The 14,489-nt window shown below is 36.1% G+C and overlaps 1 protein-coding gene across 3 annotated transcripts in view; it reads left to right on the forward strand.

The window, feature by feature from the left end:
• Nucleotides 1-14,489, forward strand: part of Diaph2 (diaphanous related formin 2) — a 793,576-nt gene that overhangs the window by 501,816 nt on the left and 277,271 nt on the right. The window lies entirely within an intron of this gene.

The raw sequence follows: 14,489 nt of genomic DNA on the forward strand, positions 1-14,489 counted from the left end.
GCCGCCTGGCTAGCTTATGCCCCGAAATAACAACACACAAACTGTATTCTTTTAAACACTGCTTGGCCCATTCTGCTTGGCCCATTAGCTCTAGCCCTTACTGGCTAATTCTGATATCCCAATCAACCCATCTCTAATAAACTGTGTAGCTCCGGTCTTACCAGGAAAGATTCAGCATGTCTGACCTGGCGGCTTGCTTCATCGTGTGCATCTGCCCGGGAGAGCAGAGCATGGCCTCTCTGAGAGGAGCTGCATGGTTTCTTAGCTCACTTCCTCTTCCTCCCAGTATTTTGTTCTGTTTACTCCTCCCACCTATGTTTTACCCTATGAGGGCCAGCCAAGCAGTTTCTGTATTTTTTAACCAATGACCTTCCTCCATCAGCTCTCCTTGTGTTAAGGAGGCTTAGAAGACATAAGTAGAAGCACACTGCCTGGAGTTGACCTCCATGAAGTTTCTTTTCCTGACAAAATCTGGTTCAAAATGCCACCCCTCTTCTGCCACCACCATCCCTGCCCCAAGAAATAAAGCTAATTTTGCTCCCTTGTGGCTTGCAACTCTAATAAAACTACTAAATGAAAGACACTTAGGTGTCACTGAAAACCATTTGCCAAATAAACTATTGTGTCCTGAAAAATTAAGCACTGTTGGACCTGACAATTTACCGTAATTGTAGAGTTACAGCAGAAAATATACAAGTTCTGGATTCTGGCCAATTTGTGTTTTTTCAGTGTTGTTCTTGGCAGCTCCCTATGTTGTGAGTAGTCCATTCTTCTACTTCACCCCCTGTTATTAATTTGTAAAATGAAAGGAATCATTGACCCTTGAATTGTGCTATTACACATGCTTGAGTAATTTAATTTACAAAGAATTTCATTTATTTTATTTATTATTTACGCTCTACCTATTTCCAAACCATGTGCACTGGCTTAGTCTTAACTCATTCTAATTCACTTCAAATGTGCATTTTCCCAATCCCTGTTTTGATGAAGATTTGTCTTTACTCACTGTTTCACATATTCTGTGCCATGGTACTCTATTGAGTATTATTATAACATTTCTGAGACACCTGAAAATGACTGAATTAGCAACACACCAAGTAATGGTCCTTTGGGAAAGAAGACAGACTTTCCAGTTTTGTATCTAATTCTCTCAGTTATGTGATCTTGGGAAAGTCATCTGCTATTTCTTTCTCAGGTTTACTCAGATTTAAATGTAAGGATTAGAGCCACATGCTGTATCTCATGCCTATAGTGTTAGCACTCAGGAATCCTGGGGAAAAAGGATTGTCATGAATTTAAAGCTAGTCTGACTTACATAGTTTCAAACCTGTAGGGCTCTGTAGTGAGACTGTTTCAAAAATTAAGTTTCATAAAAATGTAGGGGTTTGTGTTTATTTTCTGTAACTTTATAGGGTGATAATAATGCAATAAATACCTATTACTAGTACTAGGTACAGCAACTGGAAATTCTAGAGCAACATTTATGTTTTTGAGCCCTAACAGACAAATGACAGATAGTGATGACAAAATAAAATGCCTGATTTGTGAAATGTATTGTATTCAAGGGAGAGCCTTGAATACATTGACTTGATAAAACTCCTGCTAGAGTGAGTAGTTCAAGCGAAATATACAGAAAGAAAAGCAAATATGAAACTAAAGCTGCAGTTGGAGAATAGGTATAAGAAAGAATAAATCAATCTTGTACAGAGCTCTTTCAAAAACAGAAATCTTATCACCAGTATCAGCATTTATGTAATATTTTCTTTATTCTAAGCACCTGTCTAAAATAACAATTTTCCAGTAGTAAACTCTTTAATAGTATTCTGGCTACAGTAATTCTAATAATTACATTTCTCCTACTTGATAATATTGTCATCCATAGAATCTTAGTTGCCCACTGTTGTTCAGCCTAGTGGTAGAACTGAGATTCGAACTAAGAAGGTCTAGAATTAACACCTTAACCAAGGTGCTTCACCACTACCCGTCGACTAAGAAGTGCATTCCTTTGTTTGAATCTGCTAGTAGAGCCCCTTCTCACATGTTCTCATATGTACTTATTCTGATTTTTGACTACTGGGAGAACTGAAAAGGTCCAAAGTCCCTCTTGAACATTCATTATATGAGTTCTGAATTTAAACCCAAATCTTCATTCCTTCAAACATTTACTCATTGATCTTGTGTCTGCTTTGCTGCCATCCCTCAGAATAAACCTTCTTCAACATGATAATTGTAAGAGAATTATTTAAAACATCACCCAGTTTTTGCCATTGAATTCTGCATTCTGTTTTACATCTGTTTGGGTAACCATATTTTTTTAAATAATTATTTATTATGTATACTATATTCTGTCTGTGTGTATGCCTGTAGGCCAGAAGAGGGCACCAGACCCCATTACAGATGGCTGTGAGCCACCATATGGTTGCTGGGAATTGAACTCAGGACCTTTGGAAGAGCAGGCAATGCTCTTAACCTCTGAGCCATCTCTCCAGCCCTGGGTAACCATATTTTGAAAAAGGCTTTTAAGATTAATTGGACTGGTTCAGGGTCTCCACTACACATTCGATGCTGGGCCCTCACTAGGATCCTTCCTGTTGTTGCCCTGTGTTATACCTATCCTGCAGCTTAGGGTCTGCAGGTCAGGTCCCTTCACGTGCTCCAGCAGATCATAGATGGGGTGAATGTTGGGGCCATAAAACAGACCAATGACTCTTTGCAATGGACACTTGCAAGTAGTGATGTATGGACAAAGGGGTATACAACATTTGGTCACACTGCAGTTTCCATGACAAGATTTTTAATTTCTTCCTTTTATTATTTTTCTCATTTTTTTCACGTTTTTCTCATGAATTTTGTTTTATTCTGGTGGGATTGCAGGCACGGAGAGTAAATACGAAAGGATCAAGATTCATGATATGGAAAAAACACATAGAATATATAACGTTTATTTTAAAAAATAATAATTGGAAGGCAGAATTGTGGTATGGTTCAGAAGTTAAGAGCACTGCCTGTTCTTCCAGGGTACCCATGTTCACTTCCCAGCACCTACATGGTGTCTCACAACTATCTGTAACTTCCTGGGGATCGGAAAATATGATACCCTTTTCTGACCTCCATGGCCATGTTAATGATATGATGCACACAGATATAAATGCAGGTAGACAATACATACAAAATATTTTAAAAGGGTAATTAGAATATTCAACTATTTCATTGAATACTTATTGTGTAAAAAAATGTAGCAGATGCTGCAATTTGGAGTGCGACTAGAACGAGATTCATATATATTCATATCTATAATCATGCATGTGCTCTGCTTTTTTATTGTTAGCTAAGATGGTGCAGTTATCTTTAAGATACAAATTGATGGGTAGATCTATTGCCTGTGCTTATTTAAGTCTGGTTTTAAATAAACACCAGCTTGCTAGGTGCATCACAGAGTTACAAATCTATGTGCAGAGACTACTAATGACTCTTGTATTTCTCATAGTACTTAGAACCAGTCATTTTGCAACATAAAGAATGATGGAAATTTCTGAATGAATGAATGATTGAGCAAGTCGATAAGTGATTGAAAGAGTAAAATATAACATTAATTAATGGTATCCTTCAGATCATTGTCCATGTGATGCCACCATTAATTCTATTTAATATGAAAGACAGTTCTACTATGTGCCCAAATTTCTTTAAAGCTTTATTTGCCAGGTTTAAAATATAGAGAACTAGTGATTTCCCCAGAAATATCTGAATGAAGTATTTGAAAGACAGCAAGGTAATTCATCAGGCAAAAGTATAAGTCTTTATAGTATTGATCAGTCCCCAACTCTGTTTGAAAGACTTGCTGTTATCATCTGAGTAGCTGTCTGCCACCATGTGATCACAGTAGAAGCATTTTCTAGGTTATCACTATGGGGTACTCCTGTGGTGCCAATTATTTGACTGACATTGTTATCCTAGCTGAAAATGCAATAAAACTACTGAATCTGTACCCTGACCATAAAATGGCTTTTGTATAAAGCATCACACAGTCACACAGTCAAGTTCAGATCAGATTTTAATATTGAAATGTTTTACCTTCCTAGATATTGCTTTATATGACTGGGATATTTATATATATATATATATATATATATATATATATATAACATAATATTTTATATCTGAAAATACATATGTATTTTCATTGTGTATAAATAACAAATAAAATATCCTGCCTGTGTTTGAAAACTTCCAGCATCTAATTTGTGAATAGATGGTTATCTTTTCTGGTAAAATCTTAACAGTATGTGTTTTTTAACTTTACTGATAATTAGCTTTGGTAGAAATTCTTTTTGTAGTGTAGTTTTAAGTCATTTTAAAAAGAAGTTGGTATTGCATTAGGCAAGAACCTCAATGAAGCAACTCCGTGATGCAACACTAAGACATAATGGGATGGGAGAGGTTCTTTCATTATGTCGGAGATTTTGATAGTGTTAGGCTATAATTAATTAACATTCCATTAATGATCTGCGAGGAGTATCAGTAAACAACACTTTAATTAAGTTCATGGGTAATAAATTAATGGATGCAGAAAATACCACTGAAGACAGGAAAATAATTCAGAGACCAGAAATAATACTACATAATATTGTAACATGAATTGACTACATCTCATCCCCTACTCCACCAAAATATGTTCTTAACATTTGTAGGTTTATAGAAAAATAAGCAAGCATGGAAAAGAAGGGGCTAACTGTGTCAATCATTGCATAGTCTCATGATAGAATAGTTTATTATGTGGTGGGGTTCTGACTATGGTTCTTCATATGAGCATTTCGGTTTTGTGCAACTTAGAAAGAAAATAACTAATTATGTCATCCAAATGAGAGGTTTGTAAAGAAAGTATCTTATGTTGAATACAAACTATTAGCCAGTCCTATTAAATGAATTCTCTGATTTCCTATGCTCAAAAACAATTACAAAAATACCCAAGGTCTTATATACATTTAATGGTGGAGTTGTATTTGAACCCTGATACTTATATGACATATCTAATATTAGTATGATAGACAGTATGTATCTGCATATGCAAAATAGGTCTGGAGGCATTTATTATGAATTAAACTGGTCTGTTACTCTGATAAGCAAGCACCTAAATTACAGACTTTGATTGTACGGGACTATTTCTTTGAGTTAATGTTTGTTTTATTTTTGTTGTTATTCTTAATTTTTAATTTTCTAGGCGAAAAAATGCTGACACTTAAGAAGCATTTAGTATTAGTAAAAGATAGAGATTCAAACTCTGACCTTACAAAAACCTAGATGGACAGTTCTTTGCAAATCTATTGGTCCCTATAGTTCTGATTCTGTATCTGGAAAAACAAAGTTGAACTAGATAGTGCTCAGAGTTTTGTGTAACTCTATTCTCTTCCCAAGCATCCTAAATACTCCTTCTTTTTTCAATGTAAATGTTATATGAAAATTGCATGAAAGTTCATAAAAGAAAATTTGACATGTAAAATTAACATCATTACAATGAATGAGTTCATGGTATACCTTGCTGTAGATCGCTTTAGTTTTATTTAAGTAGATGTGCACACGTGGTATCATCAGCTAAAGTCTGTAGTTTACATTGCAGTTCACTTCTTGTGTTGTACATTCAATAGATTGCTGTTATAATCCTTGGAGTCTTTGGCAGCCACAACCTTTTATTTTATTTGGAGGTTCTTTTTCCAAGTTTGATGACCAAATCCAGAGTCCTGGACATGCTAAATGTGTTCTCTACTACTCAGCCCCATTACTGATTATTTTACTGCGCCCACAGTTTTGCCTTTTTCAGAAGTTGAAATCATACAGTATGCAACTTTTCCCAATTCACCTGTCCTAGTTTATTCTCTGTTTGCTGTGATGATAATGAAACACTGACCAAACCCAGCTTGGAGAGGAAAGGGTTCATTTCAGATTACAGTCTATCACTAAGGGAAGCCAAAGCAGGAGCTTGAAGCAAAAACCACAAAAAAAAAAATGCTGCTTACTGGCTTGCTTCCTACCCTCTGCTTACCTAGCTATTTTATACCCCCCAGGATTCCCCGCTTAGGGATGGCACTGCCCACAGTGGGCTGGGCCCTCCTATATTAGTCACCAATCCAGAAATGACTCACTGACATACTCATATTCTGGTCTGATCCAGACAAACCCTCCAGTTGGCATTCTTTCAGATAACTTTGGGGTATGTGTAGTTGTCAGCCAAAATTAACTAGGAAACTTGTCAATAACTCTTCCCCCCCCCCATGTCTTTTTGAGGCTTGCTTAATGGCTTTTCTGTTTTTTTCTCCATAACTTTATTGATGTTGAGAGCAATCAAAATTCTCTGTAGTATTTTCAAATATCTGATTTGGTATATCATTTGGCTAGGTGACAGCTCTCATTTATGCAAACACTAAGAATTCTTTTACTTTTTTTCGGTTATAATAAAGGCTTTATCAGTTAAACCCTCACCCCCGTTCTAGTGTTCCAGTCCCAAGCACCACATGTGCTGGGCAAGTACTCTACCAGATTACATTGCTACCAGGCCCACCTCCCCTGTTGATTTTGGCCTCCTGCCTCATCCTTCTCAATAACTAATTACAAGGGCTGGTGTCCTAGCCTGGCTGCCCTCAAGGTTTTAGTATATGGATCATCACTATGCCAGTGTGCCAGAGGTTATATTCATGCAAGACCGGGCCCAAGTCACTGCTTATCAATCCCCACTGTTACAGGCCTAAGCCCTGTCATTCCACTTCACCTTTAACTCTATGCATCCCCCTGTCATACAACAGCTCCAGATTTGGGGTAAAAACAAAAGACAGTGGACATCTTCAGGGATCACATGCCATACACGCAGCACACTCACTGCACAACTGAGTACAAGGTTCCTCCAGGAAGACACTACCTCAAGCTTTCTAGTGTATGGGCTGAAAACTACTTGGCCCTGACTCCACAAAACTAGGTTCTAAGAAGGCTGTTACTGTGTTGCTTATTTTGTAATAATGAATAGTAGTGGTTCATTGGATGTATGACTAGAAAGGACCATCCAATGAAACAAAAACAAAATAACCCTTTCAAGACATGTTCCAGTTTGGCTTGGCCCCTGAAGACTGCACCAATTTGAAGTTTATCACTATGGTGTCACTTCCCTTGAGATTAGGAAGGACTCTTGGCAATGGGTTGCTGGGCAAATCGGCTGTGTTTTTAAGAACACAGAACAAGTTTTTAAGCATCTGAAGTTCCAATGTGTGTGCTACGGTTTACTGAGTGTCTTAGTTCTATCTCTTGACTTTGGTCATTCCCTCTATAAAATGAAGGGAGGTGCAAGATGGTTTGCATAGTATCTCTGAACTCTGAAATGTGATTCTCTCAGCTCACCTCCTGGTATTACAAGAGAAAAAAGAAAACAAAGCAGAAATGAACTCATCTAAATGAGATCGTGGAGCAAATTCTTGGTATTATTTGCACTAGAGGTCTAGATTCTGCTGTTGGTCTACCTTTTATTCCCTAATTTTTTAAATATTATATATTAATATATATATTAATATTGTGATTTTGTTATTTAATATTAAAAACTTGCCATTCTTATGTGCCATTGGTTGATTGTGTAATCTAAAAGCTGAGACTAAGAGGAACCACATTTTCTGGTTTATTTGAGCTTTGTCTGTTTAGTGAATACCCACCCAGCCTTATTCCTAAAATGTTGCGGGAACTCCTTCAGGAAACACTAAAATACATGATTATCAGGTGTTCTAAAGACTAATATTTTGCAACTTCTTTTTTAACCATTGAAGTAGTTATTCTCACATAATACGCCAGATCCAAAAGGATAGTGAATATTTCTTTCTGTCCAGCACAGCATGTGAAGAATGGGTCTACTGAGAGCTAGTAGAAGAATATGCTTCTCAAGCTGGTACCTCTATTTCTAGTGAGGTGACAGACTTACTACAGTGAAATCACCTGGGGCTTAAGTCATCAGTAAGAAGAAAGGTCAGCGAGTCAGCCTTCCCCTTGACTTGGGTGCCGTTTCAGTGACTTCCAGTATCCCTTTGTCTACATTATAACTGTATTCAAAAAGACATAGGCTTAGATATAGAGATACTTTTCTCATACTGATGCTTAACTATGCATAGAGTACTGGAATACATGTTTTAACTTAAATATCACCTTTAAAACAAGAAGATCTCAATCCTTTTAGTGTTTAACCTCTTAGATCTGAGAGGTGAATATGTCCATATCAAATTAGAGTTATACTACAGTAACTATAATTAAGGAGTGACACGAAGACATTTTTTAATAGCAAACCTGCTAAATCGGAAGTTTTGAACAGTTTGGCTAATCAATCAAGGTTAACACATTCTTTTTTAACACGATAGTCAATTTTTTTTCTAAATAAATGTCTGATACTAGAAATATTTTATGTCTTGCTGTTAGAGAAGCTGGGGAGACACTAGATTTCTATCAGTTCTCCTTGCAATCATAGTTTTGATTTAATTAACAGAGAAAATTTGCATATGCAATAGGGGATAGAGTGTGGATTTTACTTCTTTAATAGTTTGACAAGCAGATTGCAACAAACAAGGCATTTGGAAGCCTGTTAAGGTCCCAGAGGCCTTATAAATATGCAGCACACTTCTCTGTATTTCCCCAGGTCCCTGAGCTAGAGACATGATGAATAAAATTAAAACCACCAGATCTCTTTGTATAGCTTTCAGCGACCACTAATCTAAGCCGAGTAAAGACTATTTTGCAGGTGTACTTTCAGTAGTAGAAAAAGTAAACTGCAATACAATAATGTGTTTTGACTTTGTGTAGATTTTTCCTAAACTGGAATATTTTTCTCCTTTCTCTTTGATGATCCATTTCCTTAAACCCAGTTCTGAGAGTAAAACCACTTACACCTCCTTAGGTTTGTTTTATGTTTAATAGTGCTTTTGAGATAGATGTGGGACAAAACATGTAGATAAAGTATTTCTTGAAAGTGATATATTTTTTATTTATAAATACATGTTTGAAATAGCATAATCCATCTAGAAAAAAATCTTTTTGAAGTTGATTTTAATAGATTAATACCATTATTGCTTGCTTTATTTATAACCATTCTTGATTGAATAGATCTCCCTGGTCCCTTTTTTTCAAGGATTTCTTCAAACTTATGGAAATTCATGCTTTTGTCTTGAAGTCATATGTTACTTAGGGATGGTGGAATCTGTTAGAAGACATATAAGAATAATTAATATAAAGCTCAATTCAAAGTATTGATATTTGCATCATAGTTGACCATAGTCTGTAGAAAAATGGTATAATTCAAAGCTTTTTCCCATAATCTATAAATCCATAAAAGGTGAATATTGCTTTAATATTACCCATGTCAACCAGTTTTGTACACTATCTAAAAGGACTATCTTTTCTACTGTTTACTCTGAGGAAAGGGAAAGTCTCTTGATTTAAAACCCATATCGGAATGTTGCTTTTAAGAAAGCAAAGAAAATGATGGGTTATGAAAATTTTATTTACTGATTAAGAACTCAGTTGTAAAGCTTAGGGAATGGGAAAACTAATTTGTCAAATTATACCCTTAGAGTTCAACAATAAATAGAAGTCTCCCGAGTTTTTCTGGAACAGAAGGCACCTGTATTTTGTCTTAATGTGCCTGTGCCTTCAGAACTGCAACTGAATCACACCCAGAAGTGCTAAATTGTAATTCCCAGTAACCACTTTCAGAGCAGTTTTGAAAGAATATATCCAAATAACAAGCCAATTGAATTAAGAAAAGTATATTCTTTTACCAAATGTATATCTAATTCTTTCCTGTTACTGTCCTCTTGAAAGTTGTATTTAATCTTTTTGATTTTTAGCAGCTTCATCCAGAGGAATGGCATGATGTCAAGTAAGATAAGAAATCATTTGACTATGATAGTAGAAGTTCTCTGAATTAACCATTGCTGATAATTTTGACTGTGTGTGTGTGTGTGTGTGTGTGTGTGTTGTATCTTACCCAAAATAGTCTTTTCTGTAATACAGAACAAAATTTATTGCTTGGATCATGATGAACATAGCAAATTTCATGTGCTATCATGTTTTAAGGTTCTATTACCTTTCTGGAAATGCTTTAACTGTTGAGATACTAGAATGTCATAACATAATTGTGTGTCAGATTTAGGATTAGAAATGAAAGGTATTTGTAGACTGAAGGTGACAAATGCTTTCCTGACCCAGTGTGTTAATCTTCAGCAATTTGCATGTGGTCAGATAGTCAACAAGTCAGAAATAGCACAAGTGTGTATCTAACATCTATTTCTCAGCCTATCTAATTCCTGACAAGAAAGTATTTGTTTGTGACTCCTAATCACAACTGAAACTCTTTAGGAATAGCCTGTACCTGCCTGATGAAAATATTAGTCTATGAGATAGATATGGTTCTTACATTTTTGATACAGCAGTTATAAAAATTCAGTAAGTTCCCGAACTCACATAGATAATGTATACTTTTGGAGCTAGTATTCTTACTGAGTTACATCTGAAATGCAGGTCCCTTACACTTTTTCAGGTCGTTAATGAGTGTCTGTTCAAAGACAAATTGCTCCCTAGACAGGAACATTTTATAACTCTATTCCCATTTCCATACATTTATGTTCAAATGAAGGCCTGGTCCCAGTTGGCAAATTTTGACATTTCTTACAACAATAGAATTTTACTAACTCACATGAAGGTATTTTAATAACCACTATGGCCTTTCTAATGTATGGTGACTAAATTTCAGCACAGTATGTTTTCCATTTGTAAACACAATCTCAGTGTAGTCACTGGAACGCTACACTTACATATTTAAAATGGAACCTACAGGGCTGGTGAGATGGCTCAGCAGTTAAGAGCATATGTTGTTCTTCTACAGGATCCAGGTCTGATTCCAAGAATCTACATGGCAGCTCACAATGGTCTGGAATTCCAGTTCCATGGGATCCAATGCTCTCTTCCAGCATCCGTTTTGCTAGCTTTTCCCCATTGTTCCTTTGTAGTAATGTCTTCCCTTGGTTTGTCACTTTCTGCTTGTCCTACTCTTAGATCCCTAGGTGAAAGAACCATACTCTCTCACATTGTCCTTTTGGGCAGGACAGAAATATGGGTACCAGGTCATACTGCCATAGAGTGGGATTTAGAGCTTAAAATTTCAGACAACAGATAAACATTTGTTTGTCTTCCTTGCAATGACAAAGTGCCAGAGCAAGAGACAGGCCTGTTTAAGACATTCTGATTGATTTTAAATAGGATTAGCTGTGAAATTAGTCTGGGAGCCATGTATCTAAATTGCAATACTGGAGCATGATTGGAATGTCTATAATCTTCATCAGTCCTATAATAGTGGCATGTTGTCATTGAACAGCATGCTTATAAAGAAAAGGGTGAAAACATAGAAAAACGGAATAGAGTCTATGTAAAGATGACTAATATTTGGGTTTAGTCTTAAGAACTGATTCTCCATTTTTTATAATCTTCACCCTAACCCATCGTGATATGAATTATTTTTAACTGGTTATAATGTACAATATTGAATATAAACAGCACCAGCAAGTATATTGAATACTTTTACATGCTTTTTAAAATGAAACTCATATAGTGAAGGAGTTTGTCTAGTTCATCATATAGCTTTAAACCAAGAGTACTCTTGATTACTTAGCAAGCCATGCACTTAACATCTCTGAAGGGGAAGCCCCAGCCAATCACCTTGTTTGTAGGGCGGGTACCCCTTAGGCCAATATTTACCTATAAATCTGGCGGGTGTGCTCCCCGCCTTCTCTTTGTTTGCTGCCTTTCGCTGGAAGCCTGGCTTTGTAAGCTCTCCCCCTTCTTCACCTTATTAAAGCTGATATTAAAGCTAGTCTGATTAATTCTATTTGCCGGTAGTTTACGCCCCTTCACATCTCATGTGCTATAGGTCTCCCATTTCAAATTTTATTGTGACTAACAGTTCTCTTGCAGTGACTTTATTCTTTAATATTTTTGTTAATTCATGTACTTTATTGAAAACTTCTTCATAGATAATTTGAGAGCTTTCCAATCTTTTTAGGGTGTCACTACACCCCTGGATAGTTTGCAGGTAAATGTCCAAAAGAACTGTGAACTCTACCCAACAAATATAGGTTTGTTAAGAGGGATATCTGAACAGCCAGCATGTATATAAAATCTTGCTGGTTAAACTCATATAAAAACAAATCTTTATTTATGTAACATTATTCTATAATATTGGGTGTTCAAATGCTAGTTTAAAAATGCTTGACTTTCAATATATATGGACATTTCTTAGTCTTTTCAGGAATGTTCAAAATGAATCACAAATATAATACATATTTAATGCCTATAATCTTTTCTATTTGGTTGGCCTTAACAGTAGGATATTTATCTCTTCATTTACAGTGTACATTTAATAGGCTTCCCCGGCAGTTCTCTCTGGCCATTAGCTGCCTTATTTATGCCTTAACACCTTGAGTGGCTACATCTCATTTAACTTATTGCTCTTTAACTCTTTAAAATTCTTATAACTCAACCCTAGAAACAGCTTAACATCACCTGAGGAACATTTAAAATATACTGATGCCTAGGTTCTATCCAAGACTGATTAAATCTGAAGGTTGGAGTTCAGAGAACCATAGTCATAGTTACCAACTTTTGAGCAGTGCCTCTCAGGAGACTACTAGGAGCAATGAAAACCATATTCTGATTCTTCATTCAACCCCTCAATTTTTTTTTTGCTTGGAAGTCATGTATTAGTATTTTTTATCAGCTTCAAATGTCACCACAACATGCATCAGGATTCTGGAGATAAGACTATATTTGAAGACATACTATTTTTAAAGACTCGTTTACTATGGCTTATGGCTTATGAGGCAAAGGAATTGAACTGCCATGAACAAAGGCAAAGGACATTGACCAGTCACAGAATATGCATATGTGGGAGTTGTCATTGTAGCCTGATCCTTAGAAGGGGTACAGAGGGGGTGGAGATGTTAGATAGGTAAGCAAGAGCCCTGTGCTGAAGGACTTTGGATTTTATGTCAAGAACTTTCAGGCAGATTAGATACATAATTTGTGAGGCCCTCCTTTGAAAGTCCTTTATAATTTCAAGACAGCAATGGTGGTACCTACCTGTAAACCCAACATTTGGTAGGAAATGGCATGAGAATCATGAAATTTTATGCCAGCCTAGGCTAAACAGGAAGATATTGTCTCAAAAAAAAAAGCCACTTCAAGCATGAAGCACTTATGGGTCCCTATGTTACTACATGGCTTATGTCTAAGAAGTGGGTTCTAACTGTATTCCAAAGGTGATTAGGGCCTGTAAAGACCTACTCAAGAGAGAATTAAGTATCATAAGGATTATTCTGACTACATGGTATAAAATTAGACTTCTGGGCCTAGAACCAAGGTCCTGCCAATTGCTTTTAGAAGCCATTATATATCCATGTGCTTATTTTTTATAATAATATTTAAAAATTATAATACAATTACATTATTTCTCCCTTTTTACACTCCTCCCCCTAGCCCTTCCCATGCACCTCCTTGTTGTCAAATTCAAGTCCTCTTTTTCTTTAGTTGTTGTCCACACACGTCTGCATGTGTGTGTATATATGTGCATATATACATATATATATAGTGTGTGTCTATATGGTTTTTCTTGAAAGCATAAATACAACCTTTGCAACCATATAATGTTACCTCTGTGTGTATGGTTATCAACATGACATCCTAAATAATACCTGAAAAATGAGGAAACAATTATTAGTGCTATAACTTGAAGGGTCGGAATGCTGAGAACAGAAGAAATGGACTTTCCCCAAGGAAGAGTCCCTGAATTTGTTTCTATAATTTTAACTGTTGCAATGGTAGTGGTAACAATAGTAATTGAAATAGCTTCTAATGGCCTGCCTCTTAAAGACCTACATGAGCAAGCAAAGTATATATTGTGATCCTTGGCTTATATAAAAGGAAACAGTTAAGTAATTTGCCAGAAGTCACACAATTAATGATAATAATAGGACTGAATCAGCCTTTCAGACATCTGATATGTTAATAGTTCTAGGTTTATCATTAACACCTACTTAGAGAAGCAATTTTTGTTAATTAATTAATTAAATTTTCTCTGTCGATCAGTTTCCCCTCTCTTTCTCCTCTTCCCCATCCAGCCGCTCCTTCTTCTTTCTCTGGAAGCAATTTTAAAATCAAATTTTCAAGAGACTTTACTAAATTGTAATTAAAGTCAGTGTCTGTTGTTCTCAATACATGCAAAGAGTCACTTTTTGTTTTTTTGTTTCCTTTTTTGGATTTCAGAGACAAGGTTTCTCTGTAGCTTTGGAACCTGCCCTGGAACTAGCTCTTGTAGTCCAGGCTAGCCTCAAACTCAGAGAAATCTTCCTGCCTCCAGCTACCGAGTGCTGGGATTAAAGGCATGTGTCACCACTACCCATCCACATGTCTTTTTTTTTTTTTTT

The sequence above is a fragment of the Microtus ochrogaster genome, chromosome X (genome assembly GCF_000317375.1).
Source record: "Microtus ochrogaster isolate Prairie Vole_2 chromosome X, MicOch1.0, whole genome shotgun sequence".
NCBI classification, from domain to species: Eukaryota; Metazoa; Chordata; class Mammalia; order Rodentia; family Cricetidae; genus Microtus; species Microtus ochrogaster.